This window comes from Phalangium opilio, unplaced genomic scaffold (assembly GCF_054372755.1).
Source record: "Phalangium opilio isolate 3A_F unplaced genomic scaffold, DU_Popi_V2 ptg000054l_1, whole genome shotgun sequence".
Classification (NCBI taxonomy): Eukaryota; Metazoa; Arthropoda; class Arachnida; order Opiliones; family Phalangiidae; genus Phalangium; species Phalangium opilio.
The window spans coordinates 2,882,924-2,896,571 of NW_028324173.1; the positions used below are offsets into that span (position 1 = coordinate 2,882,924).

General features: G+C 38.1%; 1 non-coding gene and 22 pseudogenes across 1 annotated transcript; all 23 read left to right on the plus strand.

The window, feature by feature from the left end:
• The first annotated feature begins 337 nt into the window (after positions 1-337).
• On the plus strand, positions 338-456 carry LOC149670457 (5S ribosomal RNA; annotated as a pseudogene).
• A 586-nt stretch (positions 457-1,042) lies between these two features.
• On the plus strand, positions 1,043-1,161 carry LOC149670458 (5S ribosomal RNA; annotated as a pseudogene).
• A 136-nt stretch (positions 1,162-1,297) lies between these two features.
• Positions 1,298-1,400, plus strand: LOC149670459 (5S ribosomal RNA; annotated as a pseudogene).
• Positions 1,401-1,522: 122 nt separating this feature from the next.
• On the plus strand, positions 1,523-1,641 carry LOC149670460 (5S ribosomal RNA; annotated as a pseudogene).
• A 361-nt stretch (positions 1,642-2,002) lies between these two features.
• Positions 2,003-2,122, plus strand: LOC149670461 (5S ribosomal RNA; annotated as a pseudogene).
• A 361-nt stretch (positions 2,123-2,483) lies between these two features.
• Positions 2,484-2,602, plus strand: LOC149670462 (5S ribosomal RNA; annotated as a pseudogene).
• A 136-nt stretch (positions 2,603-2,738) lies between these two features.
• Positions 2,739-2,857, plus strand: LOC149670463 (5S ribosomal RNA; annotated as a pseudogene).
• Positions 2,858-3,201: 344 nt separating this feature from the next.
• On the plus strand, positions 3,202-3,320 carry LOC149670464 (5S ribosomal RNA). Its single transcript, XR_016367252.1, has one exon. It is a non-coding gene; the product is annotated as a 5S ribosomal RNA (ribosomal RNA).
• A 377-nt stretch (positions 3,321-3,697) lies between these two features.
• Positions 3,698-3,816, plus strand: LOC149670465 (5S ribosomal RNA; annotated as a pseudogene).
• Positions 3,817-4,175: 359 nt separating this feature from the next.
• Positions 4,176-4,294, plus strand: LOC149670466 (5S ribosomal RNA; annotated as a pseudogene).
• A 361-nt stretch (positions 4,295-4,655) lies between these two features.
• LOC149670467 (5S ribosomal RNA) lies at positions 4,656-4,774 on the plus strand (annotated as a pseudogene).
• A 361-nt stretch (positions 4,775-5,135) lies between these two features.
• On the plus strand, positions 5,136-5,254 carry LOC149670468 (5S ribosomal RNA; annotated as a pseudogene).
• A 362-nt stretch (positions 5,255-5,616) lies between these two features.
• LOC149670469 (5S ribosomal RNA) lies at positions 5,617-5,735 on the plus strand (annotated as a pseudogene).
• A 587-nt stretch (positions 5,736-6,322) lies between these two features.
• On the plus strand, positions 6,323-6,425 carry LOC149670470 (5S ribosomal RNA; annotated as a pseudogene).
• A 122-nt stretch (positions 6,426-6,547) lies between these two features.
• Positions 6,548-6,666, plus strand: LOC149670471 (5S ribosomal RNA; annotated as a pseudogene).
• Positions 6,667-7,477: 811 nt separating this feature from the next.
• LOC149670472 (5S ribosomal RNA) lies at positions 7,478-7,596 on the plus strand (annotated as a pseudogene).
• Positions 7,597-7,732: 136 nt separating this feature from the next.
• Positions 7,733-7,835, plus strand: LOC149670473 (5S ribosomal RNA; annotated as a pseudogene).
• Positions 7,836-7,957: 122 nt separating this feature from the next.
• Positions 7,958-8,076, plus strand: LOC149670474 (5S ribosomal RNA; annotated as a pseudogene).
• A 137-nt stretch (positions 8,077-8,213) lies between these two features.
• LOC149670475 (5S ribosomal RNA) lies at positions 8,214-8,316 on the plus strand (annotated as a pseudogene).
• Positions 8,317-8,438: 122 nt separating this feature from the next.
• LOC149670476 (5S ribosomal RNA) lies at positions 8,439-8,557 on the plus strand (annotated as a pseudogene).
• Positions 8,558-8,918: 361 nt separating this feature from the next.
• On the plus strand, positions 8,919-9,037 carry LOC149670477 (5S ribosomal RNA; annotated as a pseudogene).
• Positions 9,038-9,400: 363 nt separating this feature from the next.
• Positions 9,401-9,519, plus strand: LOC149670478 (5S ribosomal RNA; annotated as a pseudogene).
• A 137-nt stretch (positions 9,520-9,656) lies between these two features.
• Positions 9,657-9,775, plus strand: LOC149670479 (5S ribosomal RNA; annotated as a pseudogene).
• Positions 9,776-13,648: the final 3,873 nt, after the last annotated feature.

Here is a 13,648-nt window from a genome sequence, read left to right on the forward strand (position 1 = left end):
TGTTTCCTCTTTTAAATTCCACCAGATATGAAAAAAGCAAACATATCTTCTTTTTGTTATTGTTTTTTAAAGATGAAGGTTAATTAAATTCAAATTATTAACTAGCACTCTCGGCAACGGCCATATCACGCTGAAAACACCGGTTCACGTCCGATCACCGAAGTTAAGCAGCGTCGAGCGCATACAGTACTTGGGAATACTGCGTGCCGTTTGTTTTTTCACTTTTGTTTCCTCTTTTAAATTCCACCAGATATGAAAAAAGCAAACATATCTTCTTTTTGTTATTGTTTTATAAAGATGAAGGTTAATTAAATTCAAATTATTAACTAGCACTCTCGGCAACGGCCATATCACGCTGAATACACCGGTTCTCGTCCGATAACCGAAGTTAAGCAGCGTCGAGCGCAGTCAGTACTTGGGAGGGCGACCACTTAGGAACACTGCGTGCCGTTCGCTTTTTCACTTTTTTTTCCTCTTTTAAATTCCAATAGATATGAAAAAAGCAAACATATTTTCTTTTTGTTATTGTTTGAAAAAGATGAAGGTTAATTTGTCTCACTTAATTTAAATTCGAATTATTATCTAGCACTCTCGGCAACGGCCATATCACGCTGAGAACACCGGTTCTCGTCCGATCGCCGACGTTAGCAGCGTCGAGCGCAGTCAGTACTTGGGAATACTGCGTGCCGTTTGCTTTTTTCACTTTTGTTTCCTCTTTCAAATTCCACCATATATGAAAAAAGCAAACAAATCTTCTTTTTGTTATTGTTTTATAAAGATGAAAGTTAATTAAATTCAAATTATTAACTAGCACTCTCGGCAACGGCCATATCACGCTGAATACACCGATTCTCGTCCGATAATCGAAGTTAAGCAGCGTCGAGCGCATACAGTACTTGGGAATACTGCGTGCCGTTTGCTTTCTCACTTTTGATTCCTCTTTTAAATTCCACCAGATAAGAAAAAAGCAAACATATCTTCTTTTTGTTATTGTTTTATAAAGAAGAAAGTTAAAAAATTCAAATTATTAACTAGCATTCTCGGCAACGGCCATATCACGCTGAATACACCGTTTCTCGTCCGATAACCGAAGTTAAGCAGCGTCGAGCGCAGTCATTACTTGGGAGGGAGACCACTTAGGAACACTGCGTGCCGTTGGCTTTTTCACTTTTTTTCCTCTTTTAAATTTTAATAGATATGTAAAAAGCAAACAGGTTTTATTTTTGTTATTGTTTTAAAATGATGAAGGTTAATTTGTCTCACTTAATTTAAATTCGAATTATTAACTAGCACTCTCGGCAACGGCCATATCTCGCTGAAAACACCGGTTCACGTCCGATCACCGAAGTTAAGCAGCGTCGAGCGCATACAGTACTTGGGAATACTGCGTGCCGTTTGCTTTCTCACTTTTGTTTCCTCTTTTAAATTCCACCAGATATGAAAAAAGCAAACATATCTTCTTTTTGTTATAGTTTTATAAAGATGAAGGTTAATTAAATTCAAATTATTAACTAGCACTCTCGGCAACGGCCATATCACGCTGAATACACCAGTTCTCGTCCGATAACCGAAGTTAAGCAGCGTCGAGCGCAGTCATTACTTGGGAGGGAGACCACTTAGGAACACTGCGTGCCGTTGGCTTTTTCACTTTTTTTCCTCTTTTAAATTTTAATAGATATGTAAAAAGCAAACAGGTTTTCTTTTTGTTATTGTTTTAAAATGATGAAGGTTATTTTGTCTCACTTAATTTAAATTCGAATTATTAACTAGCACTCTCGGCAACGGCCATATCACGCTGAAAACACCGGTTCACGTCCGATCACCGAAGTTAAGCAGCGTCGAGCGCATACAGTACTTGGGAATACTGCGTGCCGTTTGTTTTTTCACTTTTGTTTCCTCTTTTTAATTCCAACAGATATGAAAAAAGCAAACATATCTTCTTTTTGTTATAGTTTTATAAAGATGAAGGTTAATTAAATTCAAATTATTAACTAGCACTCTCGGCAACGGCCATATCACGCTGAATACACCTTGTTCTCGTCCGATAACCGAAGTTAAGCAGCGTCGAGCGCAGTCAGTACTTGGGAGGGAGGCCACTTAGGAACACTGCGTGCCGTTGGGTTTTTCACTTTTTTTTCCTCTTTTAAATTCCAATAGATATGAAAAAAGCAAACATATTTTCTTTTTGTTATTGTTTGAAAAAGATGAAGGTTAATTTGTCTCACTTAATTTAAATTCGAATTATTATCTAGCACTCTCGGCAACGGCCATATCACGCTGAGAACACCGGTTCTCGTCCGATCGCCGACGTTAGCAGCGTCGAGCGCAGTCAGTACTTGGGAATACTGCGTGCCGTTTGTTTTTTCACTTTTGTTTCCTCTTTTAAATTCCACCAGATATGAAAAAAGCAAACATATCTTCTTTTTGTTATTGTTTTATAAAGATGAAGGTTAATTAAATTCAAATTATTAACTAGCACTCTCGGCAACGGCCATATCACGCTGAATACACCGGTTCTCGTCCGATAACCGAAGTTAAGCAGCGTCGAGCGCAGTCAGTACTTGGGAGGGCGACCACTTAGGAACACTGCGTGCCGTTAGCTTTTTCACTTTTTTTCCTCTTTTAAATTCCAATAGATATGAAAAAAGCAAACATATTTTCTTTTTGTTATTGTTTTAAAAAGGTGAAGGTTAATTTGTCTCACTTAATTTAAATTCGAATTATTAACTAGCACTCTCGGCAACGGCCATATCACGCTGAAAACACCGATTCTCGTCCGATAACCGAAGTTAAGCAGCGTAGAGCGCAGTCAGTCTTTGGGATGGAGACAACTTAGGAACACTGCGTGCCGTTGGCTTTATCACTTTTTTTTCCTCTTTTAAATTTTAATAGATATGAAAAAAGCAAACATATCTTCTTTTTTGTTATTGTTTTATAAAGATGAAAGTTAATTAAATTAAAATTATTAACCAGCACTATCGGCAACGGCCATAACACGCTGAATAAACCGGTTCTCGTACGATAACCGAAGTTAAGCAGCGTCGAGCGCAGTCACTACTTGGGAACACTGCATGCTGATGGCTTTTTCACTTTTGTTTCCTCTTAAATTCCACCAGATATGAAGAAACAAACATATCTTCTTATTGTTATTTTTTATAAAGATGAAGGTTAATTAAGTTCAAATTTTTAACTAGCACTCTCGGCAACGGCCATATCACGCTGAATACACCGGTTCTCGTCCGATCACCGAAGTTAAGCAGCGTCGAGCGCAGTCAGTACTTGGGAGGGCGACCACTTAGGAACACTGCGTGCCGTTAGCTTTTTCACTTTTTTTTTCCTCTTTTAAATTCCAATAGATATAAAAAAGCAAACATATTTTCTTTTTGTTATTGTTTTAAAAAGATGAAGGTTAATTTGTCTCACTTAATTTAAATTCGAATTATTATCTAGCACTCTCGGCAACGGCCATAACACGCTGAAAACACCGGTTTACGTCCGATCACCGAAGTTAAGCAGCGTCGAGCGCATACAGTATTTGGGAATACTGCGTGCCGTTTGTTTTTTCACTTTTGTTTTCTCCTTCAAATTCCACCCGATATGAAAAAAGCAAACATATCTTCTTTTTGTTATTGTTTTATAAAGATGATGGTTAATTTGTCTCACTTAATTTAAATTCGAATTTTTAACTAGCACTCTCGGCAACGGCCATATCACGCTGAATACACCGGTTCTCGTCCGATAAGTGAAGTTAAGTAGCGTCGAGCGCAGTCACTACTTGGGAGGGAGACCACTTAGGAACACTGCGTGCCGTTGGCTTTTTCACTTTTTTTTCCTCTTTTAATTTTTAATAGATATGAAAAAAGCAAACATGTTTTCATTTTGTTATTGTTTTAAAATGATGGTTTATTTGTCTCACTTAATTTAAATTCGAATTATTAACTAGCACTCTCGGCAACGGCCATATCACGCTGAAAACACCGGTTCACGTCCGATCACCGAAGTTAAGCAGCGTCGAGCGCATACAGTACTTGGGAATACTGCGTGCCGTTTGTTTTTTCACTTTTGTTTCCTCTTTTAAATTCCACCAGGTATGAAAAAAGCAAACATATCTTCTTTTTGTTATTGTTTTATAAAGATGAAGGTTAATTAAATTCAAATTATTAACTAGCACTCTCGGCAACGGCCATATCACGCTGAATACACCGGTTCTCGTCCGATAACCGAAGTTAAGCAGCGTTGAGCGCAGTCACTACTTGGGAGGGAGACCACTTAGGAACACTGCGTGCCGTTGGCTTTTTCACTTTTTTTTCCTCTTTTAAATTTTAATAGATATGAAAAAAGCAAACATGTTTTCTTTTTGTTATTGTTTTAAAATGATGAAGGTTAATTTGTCTCACTTAATTTAAATTCGAATTATTAACTAGCACTCTCGGCAACGGCCATATCACGCTGAAAACACCGGTTCACGTCCGATCACCGAAGTTAAGCAGCGTCGAGCGCATACAGTACTTGGGATACTGCGTGCCGTTTGTTTTTTCACTTTTGTTTTCTCTTTTAAATTCCACCAGATATGAAAAAAGCAAACATATCTTCTTTTTGTTATTGTTTTATAAAGATGAAGGTTAATTAAATTCAAATTATTAACTAGCACTCTCGGCAACGGCCATATCACGCTGAATACACCGGTTCTCGTCCGATAACCGAAGTTAAGCAGCGTCGAGCGCAGTCAGTACTTGCGAGGGCGACCACTTAGGAACACTGCGTGCCGTTAGCTTTTTCACTTTTTTTCCTCTTTTATATTCCAATAGATATGGAAAAAGCATACATATTTTCTTTTTGTTATTGTTTGAAAAAGATGAAGGTTAATTTGTCTCACTTAATTTAAATTCGAATTATTATCTAGCACTCTCGGCAACGGCCATATCACGCTGAGAACACCGGTTCTCGTCCAATCGCCGACGTTAGCAGCGTCGAGCGCATACAGTACTTGGGAATACTGCGTGCCGTTGGCTTTTTCACTTTTGTTTCCTCTTTCAAATTCCACCAGATATGAAAAAAGCAAACATATCTTCTTTTTTGTTATTGTTTTATAAAGATGAAAGTTAATTAAATTCAAATTATTAACTAGCACTCTCGGCAACGGCCATATCACGCTGAATACACCGGTTCTCGTTCGATAACCGAAGTTAAGCAGCGTCGAGCGCAGTCACTACTAGGGAGGGAGACCACTTAGGAACACTGCGTGCCGTTGGCTTTTTCACTTTTTTTTCCTCTTTTAAATTTTAATATATATGAAAAAAGCAAACACGTTTTCTTTTTGTTATTGTTTTAAAATGATGAAGGTTAATTTGTCTCACTTAATTTAAATTCGAATTATTAACTAACACTCTCGGCAACGGCCATATCACGCTGAAAACACCGGTTCACGTCCGATCACCGAAGTTAAGCAGCGTCGAGCGCATACAGTACTTGGGAATACTGCGTGCCGTTTGTTTTTTCACTTTTGTTTCCTCTTTTAAATTCCACCAGATATGAAAAAAGCAAACATATCTTCTTTTTGTTATTGTTTTATAAAGATGAAGGTTAATTAAATTCAAATTATTAACTAGCACTCTCGGCAACGGCCATATCACGCTGAATACACCGGTTCTCGTCCGATAACCGAAGTTAAGCAGCGTCAAGCGCAGTCAGTACTTGGGAGGGCGACCACTTAGGAACACTGCGTGCCGTTAGCTTTTTCACTTTTTTTTCCTCTTTTAAATTCCAATAGATATGAAAAAAGCAAACATATTTTCTTTTTGTTATTGTTTGAAAAAGATGAAGGTTAATTTGTCTCACTTAATTTAAATTCAAATTATTATCTAGCACTCTCGGCAACGGCCATATCACGCTGAGAACACCGGTTCTCGTCCGATCGCCGACGTTAGCAGCGTCGAGCGCAGTCATTACTTGGGAATACTGCGTGCCGTTTGCTTTTTTCACTTTTGTTTCCTCTTTCAAATTCCACCATATATGAAAAAAGCAAACAAATCTTCTTTTTGTTATTGTTATATAAAGATGAAAGTTAATTAAATTCAAATTATTAACTAGCACTCTCGGCAACGGCCATATCACGCTGAATACACCGATTCTCGTCCGATAATCGAAGTTAAGCAGCGTCGAGCGCATACAGTACTTGGGAATACTGCGTGCCGTTTGCTTTCTCACTTTTGTTTCCTCTTTTAAATTCCACCAGATATGAAAAAAGCAAACATATCTTCTTTTTGTTATTGTTTTTTAAAGATGAAGGTTAATTAAATTCAAATTATTAACTAGCACTCTCGGCAACGGCCATATCACGCTGAAAACACCGGTTCACATCCGATCACCGAAGTTAAGCAGCGTCGAGCGCATACAGTACTTGGGAATACTGCGTGCCGTTTGTTTTTTCACTTTTGTTTCCTCTTTTAAATTCCACCAGATATGAAAAAAGCAAACATATCTTCTTTTTGTTATTGTTTTATAAAGATGAAGGTTAATTAAATTCAAATTATTAACTAGCACTCTCGGCAACGGCCATATCACGCTGAATACACCGGTTCTCGTCCGATAACCGAAGTTAAGCAGCGTCGAGCGCAGTCAGTACTTGGGAGGGCGACCACTTAGGAACACTGCGTGCCGTTCGCTTTTTCACTTTTTTTTCCTCTTTTAAATTCCAATAGATATGAAAAAAGCAAACATATTTTCTTTTTGTTATTGTTTGAAAAAGATGAAGGTTAATTTGTCTCACTTAATTTAAATTCGAATTATTATCTAGCACTCTCGGCAACGGCCATATCACGCTGAGAACACCGGTTCTCGTCCGATCGCCGACGTTAGCAGCGTCGAGCGCAGTCAGTACTTGGGAATACTGCGTGCCGTTTGCTTTTTTCACTTTTGTTTCCTCTTTCAAATTCCACCATATATGAAAAAAGCAAACAAATCTTCTTTTTGTTATTGTTTTATAAAGATGAAAGTTAATTAAATTCAAATTATTAACTAGCACTCTCGGCAACGGCCATATAACGCTGAATACACCGATTCTCGTCCGATAATCGAAGTTAAGCAGCGTCGAGCGCATACAGTACTTGGGAATACTGCGTGCCGTTTGCTTTCTCACTTTTGTTTCCTCTTTTAAATTCCACCAGATATGAAAAAAGCAAACATATCTTCTTTTTGTTATTGTTTTTTAAAGATGAAGGTTAATTAAATTCAAATTATGAACTAGCACTCTCGGCAACGGCCATATCACGCTGAATACACCGGTTCTCGTCCGATCACCGAAGTAAAGCAGCGTCGAGCGCATACAGTACTTGGGAATACTGCGTGCCGTTTGCTTTTTCACTTTTGATTCCTCTTTTAAATTCCACCAGATAAGAAAAAAGCAAACATATCTTCTTTTTGTTATTGTTTTATAAAGAAGAAAGTTAAAAAATTCAAATTATTAACTAGCATTCTCGGCAACGGCCATATCACGCTGAATACACCGGTTCTCGTCCGATAACCGAAGTTAAGCAGCGTCGAGCGCAGTCATTACTTGGGAGGGAGACCACTTAGGAACACTGCGTGCCGTTGGCTTTTTCACTTTTTTTCCTCTTTTAAATTTTAATAGATATGTAAAAAGCAAACAGGTTTTATTTTTGTTATTGTTTTAAAATGATGAAGGTTAATTTGTCTCACTTAATTTAAATTCGAATTATTAACTAGCACTCTCGGCAACGGCCATATCACGCTGAAAACACCGGTTCACGTCCGATCACCGAAGTTAAGCAGCGTCGAGCGCATACAGTACTTGGGAATACTGCGTGCCGTTTGCTTTCTCACTTTTGTTTCCTCTTTTAAATTCCACCAGATATGAAAAAAGCAAACATATCTTCTTTTTGTTAATGTTTTATAAAGAAGAAAGTTAATTAAATTCAAATTATTAACTAGCATTCTCGGCAACGGCCATATCACGCTGAATACACCGGTTCTCGTTCGATAACCGAAGTTAAGCAGCGTCGAGCGCAGTCATTACTTGGGAGGGAGACCACTTAGGAACACTGCGTGCCGTTGGCTTTTTCACTTTTTTTTCCTCTTTTAAATTTTAATAGATATGTAAAAAGCAAACAGGTTTTCTTTTTGTTATTGTTTTAAAATGATGAAGGTTAATTTGTCTCACTTAATTTAAATTCGAATTATTAACTAGCACTCTCGGCAACGGCCATATCACGCTGAAAACACCGGTTCACGTCCGATCACCGAAGTTAAGCAGCGTTGAGCGCATACAGTACTTGGGAATACTGCGTGCCGTTTGTTTTTTCACTTTTGTTTCCTCTTTTTAATTCCAACAGATATGAAAAAAGCAAACATATCTTCTTTTTGTTATAGTTTTATAAAGATGAAGGTTAATTAAATTCAAATTATTAACTAGCACTCTCGGCAACGGCCATATCACGCTGAATACACCGGTTCTCGTCCGATAACCGAAGTTAAGCAGCGTCGAGCGCAGTCAGTACTTGGGAGGGAGGCCACTTAGGAACACTGCGTGCCGTTGGGTTTTTCACTTTTTTTTCCTCTTTTAAATTCCAATAGATATGAAAAAAGCAAACATATTTTCTTTTTGTTATTGTTTGAAAAAGATGAAGGTTAATTTGTCTCACTTAATTTAAATTCGAATTATTATCTAGCACTCTCGGCAACGGCCATATCACGCTGAGAACACCGGTTCTCGTCCGATCGCCGACGTTAGCAGCGTCGAGCGCAGTCAGTACTTGGGAATACTGCGTGCCGTTTGCTTTTTCACTTTTGTTTCCTCTTTCAAATTCCACCAGATATGAAAAAAGCAAACATATCTTCTTTTTGTTATTGTTTTATAAAGATGAAAGTTAATTAAATTCAAATTATTAACTAGCACTCTCGGCAACGGCAGTATCACGCTGAATACACCGGTTCTCGTCCGATAACCGAAGTTAAGCAGCGTCGAGCGCAGTCATTACTTGGGAGGGAGACCACTTAGGAACACTGCGTGGCGTTGGCTTTGTCACTTTTTTTTCCTGTTTTAAATTTTAATACATATGTAAAAAGCAAACAGGTTTTCTTTTTGTTATTGTTTTAAAATGATGAAGGTTGATTTGTCTCACTTAATTTAAATCCGAATTATTAACTAGCACTCTCGGCAACGGCCATATCACGCTGAGAACACCGGTTCTCGTCCGATCGCCGACGTTAGCAGCGTCGAGCGCAGTCAGTACTTGGGAATACTGCGTGACGTTTGCTTTTTTCACTTTTGTTTCCTCATTCAAATTCCACCATATATGAAAAAAGCAAACAAATCTTCTTTTTTGTTATTGTTTTATAAAGATGAAAGTTAATTAAATTCAAATTATTAACTAGCACTCTCGGCAACGGCCATATCACGCTGAATACACCGGTTCTCGTCCGATAACCGAAGTTAAGCAGCGTCGAGCGCAGTCATTATTTGGGAGGGAGACCACTTAGGAACACTGCGTGCCGTTGGCTTTTTCACTTTTTTTTCCTCTTTTAAATTTTAATAGATATGTAAAAAGCAAACAGGTTTTCTTTTTGTTATTGTTTTAAAATGATGAAGGTTAATTTGTCTCATTTAATTTAAATTCGAATTATTAACTAGCACTCTCGGCAACGGCCATATCACGCTGAAAACACCGATTCTCGTCCGATAACCGAAGTTAAGCAGCGTAGAGCGCAGTCATTACTTGGGAGGGAGACCACTTAGGAACACTGCGTGCCGTTGGCTTTTTCACTTTTTTTTCCTCTTTTAAATTTTAATAGATATGTAAAAAGCAAACAGGTTTTCTTTTTGTTATTGTTTTAAAATGATGAAGGTTAATTTGTCTCACTTAATTTAAATTCGAATTATTAACTAGCACTCTCGGCAACGGCCATATAACGCTGAAAATACCGGTTTACGTCCGATCACCGAAGTTAAGCAGCGTCGAGCGCATACAGTATTTGGGAATACTGCGTGCCGTTTGTTTTTTCACTTTTGTTTTCTCCTTCAAATTCCACCAGATATGAAAAAAGCAAACATATCTTTTTGTTATTGTTTTATAAAGATGAAAGTTAATTAAATTCAAATTATTAACTAGCACTCTCGGCAACGGCCATATCACGCTGAATACACCGGTTCTCGTCCGATAACCGAAGTTAAGCGGCGTCGAGCGCAGTCACTACATGGGAGAGAGAGACCACTTAGGAACACTACCAGAGATACGGGGATGTAAATAATGTGACCTTGACACAAATGTTCGGATAATTATAAAAAAAAAACTTCGCGGTTTCGAACCTGTGGCCTTCCGGGAGTGAGGCGGATGCGATAACCGCTACACTAAAGATATGTTATTATTTTTAATCGAAAGAACAGGGTCAAGTAATTAAGCAATACGTGAAAAAACAAACCCCTCCATAGAAAATGCATTAGACTATACTTTGCAGGCTCGTAACTCTGTTTCTACTGGAGATACGGGGATGTCCTTTGAGTATGTTATAGTCCAATTTGTCCCCCATCTAACCATACTAAAAACATTGAGCTACGACAAACAGGGGCCGAGATATTAAGCAAAATGTTCGTCAACTTTGGTATCGTCTCAATTATTTTTATTATGTTACTTATGATTTTTGCACTAAACTTTGGAGGCTCATAACTCTTGTTCTACAAGAGATACTGGGATCTCCTTTGGATATGTTACAGTACTCTTTGCTCCCCATACAAGGATACTTTAAACTTGAGGCTACCTCAATATCGTCTTCAACTTACTTTTTGTCTCACTTATTGTTAGAAGGTTACTTTTGATTTTTGAAAATATACTTTGCAGGCTCGTAACTCTGTTTCTACTGGAGATACGGGGATGTCCTTTGAGTATGTTATAGACCAATTTGTCACCCATCTAGCCATACTAAGAATTAGGGCTACGACAAACAGTAGTCGAGTAATTAAGCTAATCGTAAACAAACAAACCCCTCCATAGGAAATACATTAGACTAAATTCTGGAGGCTCGTAACTCTGGTTCTACCAGAGATACGGGGATGTAAATAATGTGACCTTGACACAAATGTTCGGATAATTATAAAGGTCTTTGCATGTTCCAAGCAAAAAAAAACTTCGCGGTTTCGAACCTGTGGCCTTCCGGGAGTGAGGCGGATGCGATAACCGATACATTAAAGATATGTTATTATTTTTAATCGAAAGAACAGGGTCAAGTAATTAAGCAATACGTGAACAAACAAACCCCTCCATAGAAAATGCATTAGACTATACTTTGCAGGCTCGTAACTCTGTTTCTACTGGAGATACGGGGATGTCCTTAGGATATGTTATAGTCCAAATTGTCCCTCATCTAACCTTACTAAAAACATTGAGCTACGACAAACAAGGGCCGAGATATTAAGCAAAATTTTCGTCAACTTTGGTATCGTCTCACTTATTTTTATTATGTTACTTATGATTTTTGCACTAAACTTTGGAGGCTCATAACTCTTGTTCTACAAGAGATACTGGGATCTCCTTTGGATATGTTATAGTACTCTTTGCTCCCCATACAAGGATACTTTAAACTTGAGGCTACCTCAATATCGTCGTCAACTTATTTTTTGTCTCACTTATTGTTAGAAGGTTACTTTTGATTTTTGAAAATATACTTTGCAGGCTCGTAACTCTGTTTCTACTGGAGATACGGGGATGTCCTTTGAGTATGTTATAGACCAATTTGTCCCCCATCTAGCCATACTAAGAATTAGGGCTACGACAAACAGTAGTCGAGTAATTAAGCTAATCGTAAACAAACAAACCCCTCCATAGGAAATACATTAGACTAAATTCTGGAGGCTCGTAACTCTGGTTCTACCAGAGATACGGGGATGTAAATAATGTGACCTTGACACAAATGTTCGGTCTTTGCATGTTCCAAGCAAAAAAAAACTTCGCGGTTTCGAACCTGTGGCCTTCCAAGAGTGAGGCGGATGCGATAACCGCTACACTAAAGATATGTTATTATTTTTAATCGAAAGAACAGGGTCAAGTAATTAAGCAATACGTGAACAAACAAACCCCTCCATAGAAAATGCATTAGACTATACTTTGCAGGCTCGTAACTCTGTTTCTACTGGAGATACGGGGATGTCCTTAGGATATGTTATAGTCCAAATTGTCCCCCATCTAACCATACTAAAAACTTTGGGCTACGACAAACAGGGGCCGAGTACTTAAGCAAAACGTAACGAAACAAACCCCCTCCATAGGAAATGCATTAGACTATACTTTGCAGGCTCGTAACTCTGTTTCTACTGGAGATACGGGGATGTCCTTTGAGTATGTTATAGTCCAAATTGTCCCCCATCTAACCTTACTAAAAACATTGAGCTACGACAAACAAGGGCCGAGATATTAAGCAAAATTTTCGTCAACTTTGGTATCGTCTCACTTATTTTTATTATGTTACTTATGATTTTTGCACTAAACTTTGGAGGCTCATAACTCTTGTTCTACAAGAGATACTGGGATCTCCTTTGGATATGTTATAGTACTCTTTGCTCCCCATACAAGGATACTTTAAACTTGAGGCTACCTCAATATCGTCGTCAACTTATTTTTTGTCTCACTTATTGTTAGAAGGTTAATTTTGATTTTTGAAAATAAACTTTGCAGGCTCGTAACTCTGGTTCTACCAGAGATACGGGGATGTAAATTATGTGACCTTGACACAAATGTTCGGATAATTATAAAGGTCTTTGCATGTTCCAAGCAAAAAAAAAAACTTCGCGGTTTCGAACCTGTGGCCTTCCGGGAGTGAGGCGGATGCGATAACCGCTACACTAAAGATATGTTATTATTTTTAATCGAAAGAACAGGGTCAAGTAATTAAGCAATACGTGAAAAAACAAACCCCTCCATAGAAAATGCATTAGACTATACTTTGCAGGCTCGTAACTCTGTTTCTACTGGAGATACGGGGATGTCCTTTGAGTATGTTATAGTCCAATTTGTCCCCCATCTAACCATACTAAAAACATTGAGCTACGACAAACAGGGGCCGAGTAATTAAGCTAAACGTAAACAAACAACCCGTCCATAGGAAATGCATTAGACTATATTTTGCAGGCCCACAACTCTGTGTCTACTAGAGATAAGGCGATGTCCTTAGGATATGTTATAGTCCAAATTGTCCCCCATCTAACCATACTAAAAACATTGAGCTACGACAAACAGGGGCCGAGTTATTAAGCAAAATGTTCGTCAACTTTGGTATCGTCTCAATTATTTTTATTATGTTACTTATGATTTTTGCACTAAACTTTGGAGGCTCATAACTCTTGTTCTACAAGAGATACTGGGATCTCCTTTGGATATGTTACAGTACTCTTTGCTCCCCATACAAGGATACTTTAAACTTGAGGCTACCTCAATATCGTCTTCAACTTACTTTTTGTCTCACTTATTGTTAGAAGGTTACTTTTGATTTTTGAAAATATACTTTGCAGGCTCGTAACTCTGTTTCTACTGGAGATACGGGGATGTCCTTTGAGTATGTTATAGACCAATTTGTCACCCATCTAGCCATACTAAGAATTAGGGCAACGACAAACAGTAGTCGAGTAATTAAGCTAATCGTA